At 36.1% G+C, this 16,300-nt stretch overlaps 1 long non-coding RNA gene across 4 annotated transcripts in view; it reads left to right on the top strand.

Moving 5' to 3' along the window:
- Positions 1-16,300, top strand: part of LOC141375774 (uncharacterized) — a 57,777-nt gene that overhangs the window by 6,859 nt on the left and 34,618 nt on the right. For 2 of the 4 annotated variants that reach the window (XR_012384563.1, XR_012384566.1), the window contains 4 exons: positions 9,300-9,351; positions 9,561-9,638; positions 10,940-11,093; positions 15,683-15,794. This is a non-coding gene — a long non-coding RNA (uncharacterized lncRNA). Of the gene's footprint in view, positions 1-9,299; positions 9,352-9,560; positions 9,639-10,939; positions 11,094-15,552; positions 15,588-15,682; positions 15,795-16,300 lie in introns of those variants that run through there. The other 2 variants (XR_012384564.1, XR_012384565.1) reach the window with 2 other exon arrangements.

The following is a 16,300-nucleotide window of genomic DNA, read 5'->3' as shown; positions in this document are numbered from 1 at the left end:
CCCTGGACCCTTGAGTACTACTGTCTAAATTATATTTTTCAAAATAAAAATTATAAATTATATATAAAAATATATAAAATATTTTTTTATAAAATATTTATAAAATTATATATAAAATATATATTTTTAATTATATACAGTTGAAGTCAGAATTATTAGCCCCCTTGTTTATTTCTTGTACTAAATTTCTGTTTAATGGAAAGCAGATTTTTTAAACACATTTCTAATCATAACAGTGTTAATAACTCATCTCTAATAACTGATTTATTTTCTCTTTGCCATGATGACAGTAAAAATTATTTGACTAGATATTTTTCAAGACACTTCTATACAGCTTAGTGACATTTAAAGGCTTCACTAAGTTAATTAGGGTAACTAGGCAAGTTATTGGAGGGATAATAATATTGACCTTAAAATGGTTCATAAAAAATTAAAACTGCTTTTATTCTAGCTGAAATAAAACAAATAAGACTTTCTCCAGAAGAAAAAAATATTATCAGACATACTATGAAAAAATTCCCTGCTCTGTTACACATCATTTGGGAAATATTTGTAAAAAAGTTTTAAAAAGGTGGGCTGACTTCAACTGTATATACTTTTATTGCGACTTCCTGATGCCTCCTATAAGTCGCTCGAGAGGCAGTGAGGGTCCTTTATATTTGTGACGCGCTGGTGGCTTTAGACAGAGACACTGAGCCCAAGATGTTATATGGAAAACTTTATGTAACTTGAAGCATGAAAAAAACAATACAGCAATTTGTGTCTTTGAATACCTGTTTTGTATGGTGCCGATTATTGCGTTGGTGTGATGATTGTTGCGTGTGCCGTTGTGATACAGTTTTGCGTTGCATGGTTTGCGCTGCTGTTTGCGCTGCTGTTTGCGGTCAACAAAAAACCACCTGTGTGATTGTGCACGCGCTTTATATGTTCGAGCAGGTGTCAGTTATGCCCACGTGACCAAAACATAAAACGTCACTGTGAAACCCAAACCAATCAGTATACAAATAAACATTATAATTAAATGAAAAGTAATATGGCTCCTATACACCAGCCCCTAATTATTAGATCACCACATAATAATTATCCAAAATTACAGATAGGAGACATAAATCAAACACACAAAAGTTCAACTGTAAAGTCCAACAGTAAAATGTCCATACTTTTCTTCTTTGTGTCCTAATGGCAAAATCCACAAAAAAAAAAACAAAAAAAAAAAATCCACAAAAGGAATTATTCAATTCAATTCAATTCAATTCAGCTTTATTTGTATAGCGCTTTTACAATGTAGATTGTGTCAAAGCAGCTTCACATAAATGGTCATAGTAACTGGAACAGTGTGGTTCAGGTTTTAGTGTTTAAGTTCAGTTCAGTTCAGTTTAGCTCAGTTCAGTGTGATTTAATCATTACTGAGAGTTCAAACACCGAAGAGCAAATTCATCGATGCGTAGCTCTACCAATCCTGAACCATGCGAGGCAGTGGCGACAGCGGAGAGGGAAAAAAAACTTCACCTGATGGGAGTGAAGAAAAAAAACCTTGAGAGAACCAGACTCAGTTGGGCACGACCATTTTAATTTCTCCGCTGGCCAAATGTCTTGTGCAGAACTTCATTCGCCGTGGTTTATGCTGGAAGATGGCCTCAATGAAGACTCGTCTGTCCCTGGAGCGTCGCTGGAATCAGACTCATGTTCTCCACTCCCCACGACCATCAGCGCAGCAGCAGCTCAGGATATGGCCTGGTCCCGGATATGGAATCCTTGGGATCATCACGTCGCTGGTCTTGGATCCAATCAGTGACTCCGCCTAATCTGAGGACCTCGGGATGAGTATCCCCAGGTGAAAATAGAGAAAAGAGAATAATTAGCGTAGCTGCTGTTCATAGTGTATATAAGCAAGATGTAGAAGCCAGTGTGGAACCCGCTAGGTGATGCACTGAGTGTATGCTTTACTAAACAGATAGGTCTTTAATCTAGTTTTGAACTGGGATAGTGTGTCTGAGCCTCGGACATTACCAGGAAGGCTATTCCAGAGTGTAGGAGCCATGAAAGAGAAGGCTCGACCTCCTTTACTTGATTTTGCTATTCTAGGTACTTCCAGAAGCCCTGAATTTTGAGATCTTAAGGAGCGAGTTGGTTCGAATTATCAAAAAAAAGAAAAGAATTTAACTGTAGTTCATATTTAATCAAACTCAGCCTCCTGCAGCAAGCAGACCTTGGTAATAGGTCTTTCCAAACAGCTGGTTTTTGTTTTAATCCGTACTTGACGGACAAATCCTCCTCGGTCTGGGAAGGTTTGGATCACTCGACCTGTTGGCCAAGAATTTCTAGGAGCTGTGCTGTCCATAATGATCACAAGATCTCCCACAACGAGGTTCCTCTTAACTCCAATCCATCTCTGACGCTCCTGTAGCTGAGGTAAGTATTCCTTAACCCATCTCTTCCAGAATAGATCGGACATGTATTGTACCTGTTTCCACCTCCTAAGTGCATACATGTCTGTCGGTTGGAACAACCCTGGGGGTAATGATGGTGAAGTCTTTAACTGCAACAAGTGGTTTGGAGTTAGTGCTTCCAGGTCATTTGGATCCATGGAAGCCTTGGTGATTGGACGGCTGTTGATGATGGCTTCAATCTCACAGAGCACTGTGTGAAGACCTTCTTCATCCAGGTTTTGCACCTTAAACATTGATTTAAGGACTTTACGCACTGATCTTATTAACCTCTCCCATGATCCTCCATGATGAGAGCCAGCCGGTGGGTTAAAACTCCATCTGATTCCCTTCTGCAGCAAAAGATCATTGATCTGCCCCTGGTTCCACTGTTTAATAGCAGCTTTCAACTCACGTTCTGCACCTACAAAATTAGTTCCGTTATCTGAACGGATCTCTCGCACCTGTCCCCTTCTGGAAATGAAACGCCTGAGTGCATTAATGAATGAGTCCGTATCCAGAGATGGAGCAACCTCAAGGTGTACAGCTCTGATGGCAAGACAGGTAAATATAACCCCATACCGCTTTACCATGCTCCTTCGGCTCTTAACCTCAAAAGGTCCAAAATAGTCCACTCCCACTCGAGTAAATGGTGGTTCATCTGGGACTATTCTTTCGTGTGGCAAGTCTGCCATTTGCTGGTAAACTGGCAGAGCATTTAGACGGCGACAGACGATGCATTTGGACAGTACTTTCCTTATGGCTACACTGACACCAGTTATCCAGTACTTCTCCCTCAATTTGGACAGCATATGGTTCCGTCCACCATGCCCCACTTCCTGATGGATATGTCTCAGCAAGAGTTCTGAAATGTGAAGATCTTTTGTTAATATTATAGGGTGTTTAACTTCCACAGGCATAGCCAACCTACAGAGACGACCACCAACTCTCAGGATTCCATCTTGCAGCTGTGGACAGAGTTTATGGAGGTGACTGGATATTTTAATATGTTGCCCTTTGTCCAGACTGGCTAGCTCTTCAGGAAATCTCTGTCCCTGACAGAATTTAATGATGGCAAGCTCAGCCCGGTCCAAGTCCTCCACTGTAAGTTTACTGCTTGTCCTTTTAAAATAATCAATCTCCTCTGCCACGGAGGAGCTCTGCTGTGCATTGTTGTCAGACTGTACAACGGTCTGATGAAAGTGCCTTGTTTCCTTTAAACAAGACATGAGCCAGTCCTTGATCCTCAAGAACCATGCTACGGATTTCTTAAGGCGTGTCCAGGAAGAAAAATACTTGATCAGGTAAGTGACTGAATCTTCTTTGAGTTGTGTAACGTTTGTTGCAGCAACATTTTTGACCTCGGGGTCTTCAGGTGAAAGGTAGTTGACGTCCTTGTTTACAGGCCACTCACTCTCCGGATGTAAAAGAAAGTGAGGCCCTGACACCCATGTAGTGTTTTGAATAAACACATCCACCTTAACACCTCTAGATGCCATATCAGCTGGATTGCTTGCAGTGTCCACATACCTCCACTGCTCAGGACTGGAAACTTTCAGGATTTGAGAGACCCGATTAGAAACGAAAACTTTGAATCGTGAGGTTTCATTTCGGATGTATTTGAGCACAGATGTACTGTCTGTCCAAAACACAGAATCCAAAAGATCCATATGCATCTCTTTCCTCCAAAGAATGTCCATGCGACTGGCCATGGTAGCAGCAATAAGCTCCATTCTAGGGATGGTTACGGATTTTAACGGAGCCACTCTTGCCTTCCCCATGATGAAAGCACTGTGCATTACTGAATGCTGGTTCTTCAGCAACAGGTAAGACACTGTTCCATACCCATCCTGACTGGCATCACTGAAATGGTGTAACTGGGCTGTAACAACATCTCCAAAGCATGATGGTTTCACACATCGGTCCACCTTAAACACATCCAACAAATGCAGCTGCTGCAGCCATTTCAGCCAACCCTTTGACACGGACTCCGGCACAGTGTCATCCCAGCCAATTTCTCTCCTGCACAAATCTCTCAGAATTTTCTTTGCTGTTAAAATGACAGGGCTTAGCATTCCCAGAGGGTCATAAATTGAACTGATAGTAGAGAGAATTCCTCTTCTGGTGAGTGGTCTATCCTTTAGTACAATCTTGAACTTAAAACAGTCTGATTTTATGCACCATTCCAAACCCAGCACTCTCTCCACAGGTAATGAATCCAACTCCATGTTTAACCCTTCCATGCCTCTTGCTCTGTGACTTTCAGGGATAGCTTCCAATACACCAGGCCTGTTGGTTATCCATTTTGTGAGGGAAAACCCACCCCTGGCACACAGAGAAACCAGCTCCTGGTAAAGTGACACTGCTTCCTTCTCTGTAACAACTGACACAAGGCAGTCATCTACATAAAAAGAGTTCAATAATTTGTCTACTGCATTCTCACTGTAGTGACATCCATAATCCTCTGCACACCTTCTGAGGGCATAATTGGCACAACTAGGGGATGATGCTGCCCCAAACAAATGCACCTTCATACGGTATTCAACAGGTTGTTGTTCCACATCTCCATTAGGCCACCAAAGAAACCTAAGCAGGTCTGAGTAATCCGAAGAGACCCGTACCTGGTAAAACATGGATTCAACATCAGCCATGATTACTACTGGTTCCTTTCTAAAACGAGTCATGACTCCTATCAAAGAACTCGTAAGATCTGGGCCCTGTAAGAGCTGAGCATTCAACGATGTTCCTTGATAACTCGCTGCACAGTCAAACACAACTCTCATCTTTCCCTTGGTGGGATGAAACACTCCATGGTGTGGTATATACCATACCTTTCCAGCACTGCGGTCTAGTTCCTCTACAGGCACCTTCTCAGCATAATCTTTAAGAAGCAGATCATTCATAAAGTTGTTATATTCAGCATGAAATAATGAATCTTTCTGAAACCTCCTTTTCAGATGATGCAAACGCTGTTCGACAATGTTCTTGTTTTTTGGCATGCTGACGTCAATGCTCCTTAATGGTAATGCAATTTGGTAGTGCCCATTCACATGTTTTACTGAATTACTCACTAGTTCTAGGAATTTTTGATCTTCTCTTGACATACCAGCATAATCATCGAGACTGTTTTCAGGGAAGTCAGTTTTAAACTGTTGGTGCCAAATCTCATCCAGATTTACAGCTGACACTCTATTAACCATTACCAGGGGCTGTTTCCAGTTAACCCTTTCTCCACTGTCTCCCATCAGTGGTCCATTAACAGTCCAGCCCAACATGGTTCTAATGGCATATGGTCCATCATTTACACTGCATACCACTTGTAATGGTTCCAGTGCTTTAGGGACATTGGTTCCTATCAGGAGTTCTATTTCGGAATTTTTAGTTGGAATATTTCCTCGGTGCACTGGCATGGACTCTTGTGTATAAACTTTTGGCAGCTCAAGAAAACGATCTCCTTCCAGAGCTGCAACCTCCAAACCAGATATAATGTTGCTACTCACAACCTTCTCCTGCCCCATGGTTCGTAGAAGAATACGCCCCTTCCTTCCTGTAAGGTGAAGCTTGTGCATCAAGTTCTCTGTACAAAACACTGCAGTGCTCCCTTGGTCCAAAAATGCATAGGTATTAATAATTTTGCTTCCTTTATTAGATTTTACCTGAACCGGTACTATGGGTAGCTTGCAGTCCTCATCTCCAGCCCCTGTAAGACCACTTGACACCAGCATGTTGTCAACAGGCACCACTTTGATTTTATCAACAGCACGTTTACGTTCACATTGCAATCTCTCAATTTTATTCAGCAAGGCCTTTTGAGTGAGTTTGCTTTCCCTTTTCTTTCCCATCTCTTCAACCGAGCACGGGGTACCACCAGTTTGACTCATAGTGACTCTTTTGATTCAGTGTTCAGTGAATCACAACATCCAAACACAATGCAACGTTTGAACACGCTCAAACGATTCGATTCAATTCAACAGCAGTTCATTTTCCTTCCAAACAACATCACGGCATCACACAAACAAGCCGCAAAGTGCAGACTTCCTACAGACACCAAAGTAAGTCGCGCGACCTCGCGCATCCGATTTGCATTCCAAACAACTTTAACATGCACCAATGCCAACCAGATTCCTCATCCACACATATATCCACAGATAAACTTATCTGTCCTATGTAAACGAACACATGACGTGGCCCATTTGGTTTGCAATCGCATCACTTACTTGGCGTCTTCCTGATTCGTCTGTGCGCTGATTTTGCGAGCGATGATTTTCCTGATAAGATGCCGTTTTTTGTTGACAAAATATTGCGACTTCCTGATGCCTCCTATAAGTCGCTCGAGAGGCAGTGAGGGTCCTTTATATTTGTGACGCGCTGGTGGCTTTAGACAGAGACACTGAGCCCAAGATGTTATATGGAAAACTTTATGTAAACTTGAAGCATGAAAAAACAATACAGCAATTTGTGTCTTTGAATACCTGTTTTGTATGGCGCCGATTATTGCGTTGGTGTGATGATTGTTGCGTGTGCCGTTGTGATACAGTTTTGCGTTGCTTGGTTTGCGCTGCTGTTTGCGGTCAACAAAAAATACGGCTACCCCACTCTCCTTCTCTCCTCCACCTGTGTGATTGTGCACGCGCTTTATATGTTCGAGCAGGTGTCAGTTATGCCCAAGTGACCAAAACATAAAACGTCACTGTGAAACCCAAACCAATCAGTATACAAATAAACATTATAATTAAATGAAAAGTAATATGGCTCCTATAACTTTCATATATATATATATATATATATATATATATATATATACAGTTGAAGTCAGAATTATTAGACCCCTTGGAATTTTTCTCTTCTTTTTTAAATATTTCCTAAACGATGTTTAACAGAGCAAGGAAATTTTCACAGTGTGTCTGGTAATATTTTTTTCTTCTGGACACCGTTTAAGGGACAAAATTATTAGCCTCTTTAAGCTATATTTTTTCTCGATAATCTACAGAACAAACCATCATTATACAATAACTTGACTAATTACCCTAACCTGTCTAGTTAACCTAATTACCCTAGTGAAGCCTTTAAATTTCACTTTAAGCTGTATAGAAGTGTCTTAAAGAATATCTAGTCTAATATTATTTACTGTCGTCATGGCAAAGAGAAAATAAGTCCATTATTAGAAATGATTATTAGAAATAGTTATTAAAACTATTATGTTTAGAAATGTGTTGAAAAAAATCTTCTCTCCGTTAAACAGAAATTGGGGAAATAATAAACAAGCTGTCTAATAATTCAGGGGGGCTAATAATTCTGACTTCAACTGTATATAAAGAGTTTCATTGCAGAACGAGATATATCCATTTAAAAAAATGTTGGTAATTTTGACATTATTTTTCAGGACATCAACTGTCAAGTTCATTCACAATTTTTGTACATTAAACTATAACTTGAGCTCAGTGAAGGCCAGGAACACAATATTTTCAAATCCAGGATATTTTTTATTTAATTTTATGTCTATAATTAAGTAAAAAAAAACATGCCAAAATGCTACATATTAATCCAACCCACATTGTCAAACATGGAATAATATATGCAAAGATTGATTAATAATAATAAGATTCTAAGTTAGATTTGGCCAGAATGTACACAACATAACATACTGTAACTTTATTATTATTTTTTTTTGCAAAACGCTACATCCACCTGAGGCTATATTATACTACATTAATACCATTACCAAAAGCTAGTGAATCAATGTTTTGTTTGATAAGTAAGATTAAGTTAGTTAGATAAATGACCTTTAGCTTGGTACAGAAAGAGTGGGGGGCGGCTCCTTCCACACCGCTGCAGAAAACCAAACCTGTATGATTAGAGCGGGCGGAGCTGAGTCCGTGACACAAACTTGCCTCGCTATGTCATATTTAATGAATTATTTGACTGTAATAATAATTATAGCTTATTTATTTGGTTGTGAAAAAGCTAAACCGTTTTCTCCATAACAACATGTGCCCTTTAAGTTCCTTTGTAATAAATCAACAACAACAAGAATTAATTTTAAATAATAGCTGCAACCACATAAATAAATCTTCAGATAGGCTACTCAGCTACATTTAAGAAATTATTTAAAAAATAAACTTATAAAGAACACTTGCAGACAGGTATCTTGTGATGGGGAGTAGGAAAAAAGGCGCTCCTAGGCCTTCTCTTGACATCAGCGGAGACTCGTTCCCTGCTGCATTTGTGTATTGTTGACGCAGAAGTATCTTATTCTGGTCCACTTTTGTGGCCTTTTTATAATTTTTTGTGAAGTTGAAGACTTCATCTTCTATCGCTAAATCAATGAGCAAACTCTGAGCACTTCACCGGCGATGACTCTCTTCCCAGGGGATGCTGAGCTCGCGCCGCATCCTGAACGCTCTCTAACTGTTATATCGCACTTTGTAAAGAAACTGGTCTGACGGATATTGCGTTTTGTGAAAAAAAATACGTTTTGTACTTGGCCTAAAATGTGCATTCTTAAATGTTATTAATGGCAGCAATTGACACATAGATTAAGGTACATCTGAACAGTGATTTCCAATAATAAAATCCAAATGTCAAAAAATGCCGTTTATCGCATTTTGCAACCGAACTCTTCATATGTATGTGTGTGTTATGACTGTATGACTGCAGAAGAGAACTGCTCTGTTCCCACAACTCAGTTTTTCTGGGACTTGAAAACAGACGCTCAGCAGATTTTAAAGGGGGGAATCTTGATCAAATCGTGGGTTTACACACAAACATGTAATACAGTGCCAGATTTTCTGGATGTTATATACACATTTGTATTTGCAAACATATACCATATTGTTTTAAATGATGTATTTTTGTGTGGGTTTTTACATTCAGAGAAAGTTACAGTGGATCGTGATTTTGGAGGAGGTGAAGTCCAATCTAAAAGGTAAAAATATTATTTATTTTTCTAATCAGATTTTTTCTTTTTTCAGAATGTTTATTTTTATCATGATATGTATGTGCTATGTTTGAAAACTATTTTTAAGCTACCATCACACGCTTTTACCCATTAAAAAGAACAACACAAAATCAAATAAATATTTTGGTAAGCTTTATGCAGAGAAGTCAACTCTCAGACTTGATTTTTACTTTCAGAGTCCCCTCAAGTATCATCACCATGGTACAGTGTCTGTGAAGATAGTGATGCAGACCCAGCATTCACAAAAAAGAGAGGTATGATCATTAAAGTTAATTTGTGACTGACTTGTTTTATTGTACAAGTCCAAATGCACAAGCTCATTTACATAACATGTAGGGTAAAACAGGACAGAAGCACATTACTTCTATGATGATTTCAGTACAGTTGCACTTGATGTCTCATTTCATGTTAGTTAAACAATATTGCTAAATACTTTGGAAAAATATACTAATTGCATATCTGGTTACACTTTATTTTGATAATTTACTTTACTACTACTACTACTACTAACTACAAGTAACTGCAACTACTTGTCAACTAACAGCCATTAGACTGTCTGTTAGAATCAACACTGCTAATGCTCTACTAAATTTATATAAGAATTAGTCATATTGTACTAATTTTGAGCGTAACCTAACAGTCTGCTGTACTATTTACTGAGACCAATGAGAGTTGGTTTTATTGAGGTAACCTTAACTGTCAGCTAATACTCTACACTCTAAAATTAATACAAATAAGTAATAATAATTAAATTAGCAGTTTTTCATAATTTGTTTTTATGAAATCTGTTTGTTTCTGCTTTTGAATTGCATTATGGGATCTTGATCTTTCTTCCAACAACTTTTAATCTTAAAAAGTAAAAAAAAGTGACTTTTTGTTTGGGTTGTTGTTGTATATTATGCTACAGAAACCTTGTAATAAACTGCCGGTACATTTTCTGTTATTCTAAAGACTTATTTATCTCTATATATTATTTCTTATACATTATATTATTTCAAACTACTAAAATGTCAGTAAAAGTCACTTTGTTAAACTGTAGAGTTGAATTTTCAACATCAAAAGTGCACAGAGCAGAGATCAACATCCCATAATGCAATTCACCACCACAAAAAAAACAAAAAAAAAAAACTTGTAAATCACAAAATACAGGAACTGGTAATGAACAGATATCTGTTACAGTGTAGTGTTTTGAGCTAAACTTGAGCTAACAGTCTGCTAATACTCTACTGATAATCAGATGAGCGTTAGTCTTATTGAAATACTCTAATACATAATACTTTACGGTGAGATAATTAACGTAGTTGCAGAGTTACGCATAGTTAGAAGAATGTCTAAACTGGACTATGGAATAAAGTGTAACCCCATTAACCAGATTTGAAGTTATTAGGAAGTATTTTTTAATCCATCTCCATCTTAAGTATTTTTAATAATAGGCAAGACATATTTTTCTAGCATTTTCTATCACAATATTAAACTAACATAACAGCACATGTTGTAAAAATGACTGAACATTTATGCAACTAAAACCACTTTTTTATATTTTAACCACCCATAGGTCCCATAAAGAGAAGATCCTGGAGCAAACAGGAAGTACATGCTGTGGTGAAAGCTGAACCATTGGCTCTAAAAACCAGAGATCAGCTTTGGATTTTTATATTAAAAACTGAATCTCGGCTCTTTAGATAAAAAATCTGAATAACACTTTTATAGTAAGTATACACTATACATCATTAGTTTAGCACTAACTCTACATTAATAGACTTTAGGAAGCAGTTTATAAATACAGCTTCAAACGCTGTATTCTTGACTTGACTTAATTGTATTTTCATGCTTTGTTACTGATTCATTTTTCATTACTATATTATGTATTGCATTATTTACAAACTATTTGTATATAAGAGTAGTTGGTGGTTTTTAAGATAATTCAGAATGAGTTATTAAATGAATAATAAACTATTCAAATGAGCATTTATACATGTTATATTCAGGCATATAGTAATTGTAACCATGTGTGTTTGTAAATGCTATAATAACACAACTTCATGCAGTTTTGTGACCTAAGGACTGTTTATAGTTGATAAATCCCTTATAAATGTCAATTTAAGGCTCAGTATCTAATGAACAATAAATCTTTGCAATCTTATTTAAAAAATTCTGTAAAGTTTAAACATTGCAAAATAAAAATACAACATCATTTCAAAACAACAATTAACAATATGACAATATTCATTTCAGTGTTTCTGTGATGTTTGCACTGTACAGTAATTTTATATTTTGATAAGATTGCAAAGATTTATTTTTCATTAGATAGTTTCATTTGTGTATCTTGAAATTAATGGAAAAAAAAAATATATATATATATATATCTTTTTTGGCCTTAGTCCCGTATGATTGCGGGGTCGGCTCTTTTTGGAACAAGTCCTTCAGTTTTAGACTTGTCCATATGATAACGACTTTTTTACACCTTCCGGCCAGCCTGTCATATGGGCCTGTCACACTCATACACTAGGGACAATTTAGCCTTCCCAATTCACCTGTAGCATGTCTTTGGACTGTGCCTTTGCACCCGGAGGAAACCCACACGAATGCAGGGAGAACATGCAAACTTCTCACAGAAATGCCAACTGAGCCGAGGTTCAAACCAGTGACCCAGCGACCTTCTTGCTGTGAGGCGACAGCACTACCTACCGCGCCACTGCTTCACCATATATATATATATATAAAGCTATAAATCACTCCCCCTTTTAATTTATTTCTTTTTTTCTGTGTAGAATATAGCTGAGATTTTAATTTTCATTTATAAGGGATTTATAAAGCATCAATAGTCCTCACTTTAGATTAGCTCACAAAACTGCATGAAGTTGAGTTTATAAAGCATTTATTATTAGACAGAGTAACCATTACTATATGCCTGATTAATAAGATATATAAATGTTGGGTAACACTATAATAACTGCACACAATGAATTATTTATGAAACATTAGCAAATAGTTAGTTGAACGTTTGTTAAGCATTAACGCTACATTAATAGGCATTAGTAAGCAGTTTATAAATTATATTTATAAATATAAATTACAAATATTATTGACTTATAAGCACAATTATAATGTGCTTAATGATTGTTTTCATACTTGGTAAATAATGCAATACTTAATTTAGTAATGAAAAATACATCATTAACAAACCAGATATTTAAAAGTAGTAGGTGTTTTTTTTTTTTAGATAATTCAGAATGTGCAAGTAAATGATTAATAAACTATTCAAAATAACATTGATAATTCTTATTATTCAGGCATATAATAAGTTGTTTAGTATGTTAATAAATGCTTTATGAACTCAACTTCATGCAGTTTTGTGATCTAATCTAAAGCGAGGGCTATTCATGCTTTATAAATCCATTATAAATGACAATATAAGGCTCAGTTACATTATATACAGGGAAAAAATGACTATTAATTTCTACTTATTACAAGATGCTCAAATGAAACTGTATCAAATGAAAAGTAAATCATTGCAATCTTGTCTAAATATAAAATTGCTTTACACGTAATGTATTGTTAAATTATTATATTGTTGTTTTATCAAATGATGTTGTATTTCGACACTCCTGTTATTCAGCAATGTTTAAAATTTACAGTAATTGTATTTGTTTAGGTACGATTGCAAATACTTATTGTTTATTTGATACACAGTAGGTAGTGCTGTCACCTCACAGCAAGAAGGTCGCTGGTTCGAGCCCTGGCTGGGTCAGTTGGCATTTCTGTGTAAAGTTTGCATGTTCTCCCTGTGTTGGTGTGGGTTTCCTCCAGGTGCTCCTACATGCGGTACAGGTGAATTGGGTAGCCTAAAATGGTCCGTAGTAAATGAGTGTGTATGTGTATGGATGTGTCCCAGGGATGGGTTGCAGCTGGAAGGGCATCCGCTGCATAAAAACATGCTGGATAAGTTGGTGGTTCAATCCGCTGTTGCGACCCCGAATTAATAAAGAGAGAAAACCAAAATGAAAATAAATGAATAAATGAATGATTCTGAGCCTTTAATTGTCATTTATAAGGGATTTATAAAGCATCAATATTCCTCACTTTAGATTAGATCTCAAAACTGCATGAAGTTGAGTTAATAAAGCATTATTTAACATGCAGAAAAACGTAATATATGCAGGGCTCCAAACCGGTTCAAGGAACAGAAACGAAAAACAGAATCAAATGACATTTTTCAGGAACAGAAACGAAAACCGAAAAAAAAAGATCAACTTTAATCGTTCTGAACAGAAATGTTTACAGTTAAACGGTTAATAATGTTATTTTATCGTTCTCTTTATTATATTATTTTTGGGAGACAAAAAGCATTAATTTAAAGCATGTGAACAAATGCGACGGTGACGCTCGTTTTTATATAAACTATAAATGTCTGGCCGTGATGCGTATTTAGGCCTATGCCAGTCTATAAAAGATAATGTAGCTTAAAACACTTTAAAATTTTAGAGAACGTAATACAGTTTGCACAACCAATGTTTGGTCTTAATAACCTGCCCATAATTAAACGTCATGTAGCCTACTTTTTGATTACTTGACCAGCGGATTAATGGCAGCACCAGCGGATAAACGAGATCTGAGCATAATAGGTATGACCAATATGTGCATAACCAATATGCAAAGTCAAGAGAGTGCACGACTCCATAGGGTAACGTAGCCTAAACTGCGCACACTTGATTATGTAATGTGTGAAATCGTGGACGCATCTCAAAGAGCAAAGCATAACTTATTAAATGCCCATGCTTAATCGGTCATCGATAAGGTCTATCGGTTTTAAAGGGTTACCGACAATAAATCAATCGAGTAATCGTTAGCATCCCTAGTTTAATCAATGAATGTGTTAAATTTTATATTTATATTAAAGATGAATAAGGCAAGAATATGATAATGATACTTTTTAGATTTTTACACCTACAAAAATATCTTGTGGTAGTGCACTTGTTTAATAAAAATCTTTGTAAATAGGTTATCTGTAAAAAACGCAATCAGAGCCAATGACATGTAGAAGTAGTGTTGCCTAAACGGCTATTAAATTTCTAATAAAATTAAAACCAAAGTATAAATCATTGCATTTTTCGTTTGATAAAAATATACAGAAACGAGATAAAATCATAAGGATGCTAGTTTGTAATTTATGTTAATAATAAATAAATGACATGCTTAGACTATAAGCTTAACGGCTATACGCTGCCAATAGGCCACTAATAAATATTATTTTACTTTGTACTGGATTATAATGTATATTTTACTATAAAAACTAAATATAGCATGTCTTACTGTCATTTAAAACAAGAATTTCAAAATACACATCAAAACTGTAGACCTGCAGTGTGTAAACTGTATACAGGGGGTGTTGGTCAATCAATAGCCTACAGCACATAATTGAACTAATTATGATGCTAACTGTAATATAGGCCTACGATATATTTTCTGGTGTTTAATTTTGCATGAGCAAATAGCAGTATAGCCTAAAGTAAATTTTTTAAAAAGATTTTACTAATATTAATAATAATGGATATAATAAATTTAAATAATAATTGCACTGTGCAGTGTACTAAATATTTGTATTAGGCTACATGACTGAAAAACTATTTCATAACAATTTTCATAATTTTTACTGCTATTTCATATTATACAACATCTAAATGTAGGGCCGGGCCTGCGCTCGATACCAAGGAGTGGGGCTGTGTGTAGAGTGAACCGATTGGATTTTCTTTTTTTTTTCTTTTTTTTTTAGCCCTGATTATATGCCTGAATAGTAAATGTATAAATGTTCATTTATATAGTTTTTTAATCATTTATTTACTCATTCTTAATGATCTTAAAAAACACCAATTATTCTTAGACAGTTTGTAAATAATGCAATACTTCATTTAGTTATGAAAAATGAATTATAAACAAAGTATGAAAACACAAAAATTGAGCACATTACACATGCTTATAAGTCAACAATAGAGCATCTAGCTGTGTTTATAAACTGCTTACTATTAATGTAGAGTTAATGCTTAACAAATGATGTCTATTTGGAGTTTTGGTGGCTTGGTTATATGATGAAGGTCTCTTTGCATTTGTGGGGTTCAGTTCTTTATTAATATATTTTAAAATATTTTTAATGTTTTTTTTTTCAAATAGTTAAAATACGACAGAAACAGAAATAGAACATACTGGTGGGTTTTAAGAGTTTACCCAAAAATGTACATTATATTATTAATTACTTGCCCTCATCTCACTCTAATCCCCTGAGACCTTCATTCTTCTTCAGACTCAAAGGAAGATAACTTAGATGAAGTGCAAGAACTCCTCATCCTCCATAGACAGCAAGGGATTGAAACAATTTGAAGGAGAGGAATTAATAAAAGAATCTTCATTTTGAGGTGAACTAACCGTTTAATATTATTTGCTATTGCACTTAACTAAATGTGCACGCAGACATGGAAGAGTTATGTGGAAGCTTGTTATACCCAATGAGAACTGCTTTTAGACAAGCAAGAGAGTTTCATGGATTTTGTGTTTACTGTTTTTTTGTGTTTAAAGTTTTTGTGGAAATTATTTATAATAAATATAACATTTATTAAATCTATTCTGGACCATTTCCTGTTTGGATCTTGAGGTTCCTTCTGTATTCAAATTACATTTCTTATAAACTGACCTGCTCTTCAAATGAAAATTCTAAAGCAGTTTACTGTCAAATTACTTGATTGAGGTTTAAAATTTAATATTAGTAAGGGTGCTGATCTGATCCCCACGTTGCCTAAAAACCGGTAATGTGTGTGTAGAACTGGTCCTTACTTTGACTAAAAAACGGTAATGTGTGTGTAGATCTGGGGCCTCATGTATCAACGCTGCGTACGCACAAAAACTTTGCGTACGCCAGGTTTCA

The sequence above is a fragment of the Danio rerio genome, chromosome 8 (genome assembly GCF_049306965.1).
Source record: "Danio rerio strain Tuebingen ecotype United States chromosome 8, GRCz12tu, whole genome shotgun sequence".
Classification (NCBI taxonomy): domain Eukaryota; kingdom Metazoa; phylum Chordata; class Actinopteri; order Cypriniformes; family Danionidae; genus Danio; species Danio rerio.
The sequence above is the reverse complement of the archived record's forward strand: the minus strand, read 5'-3'. Positions and strand labels throughout refer to the sequence as shown.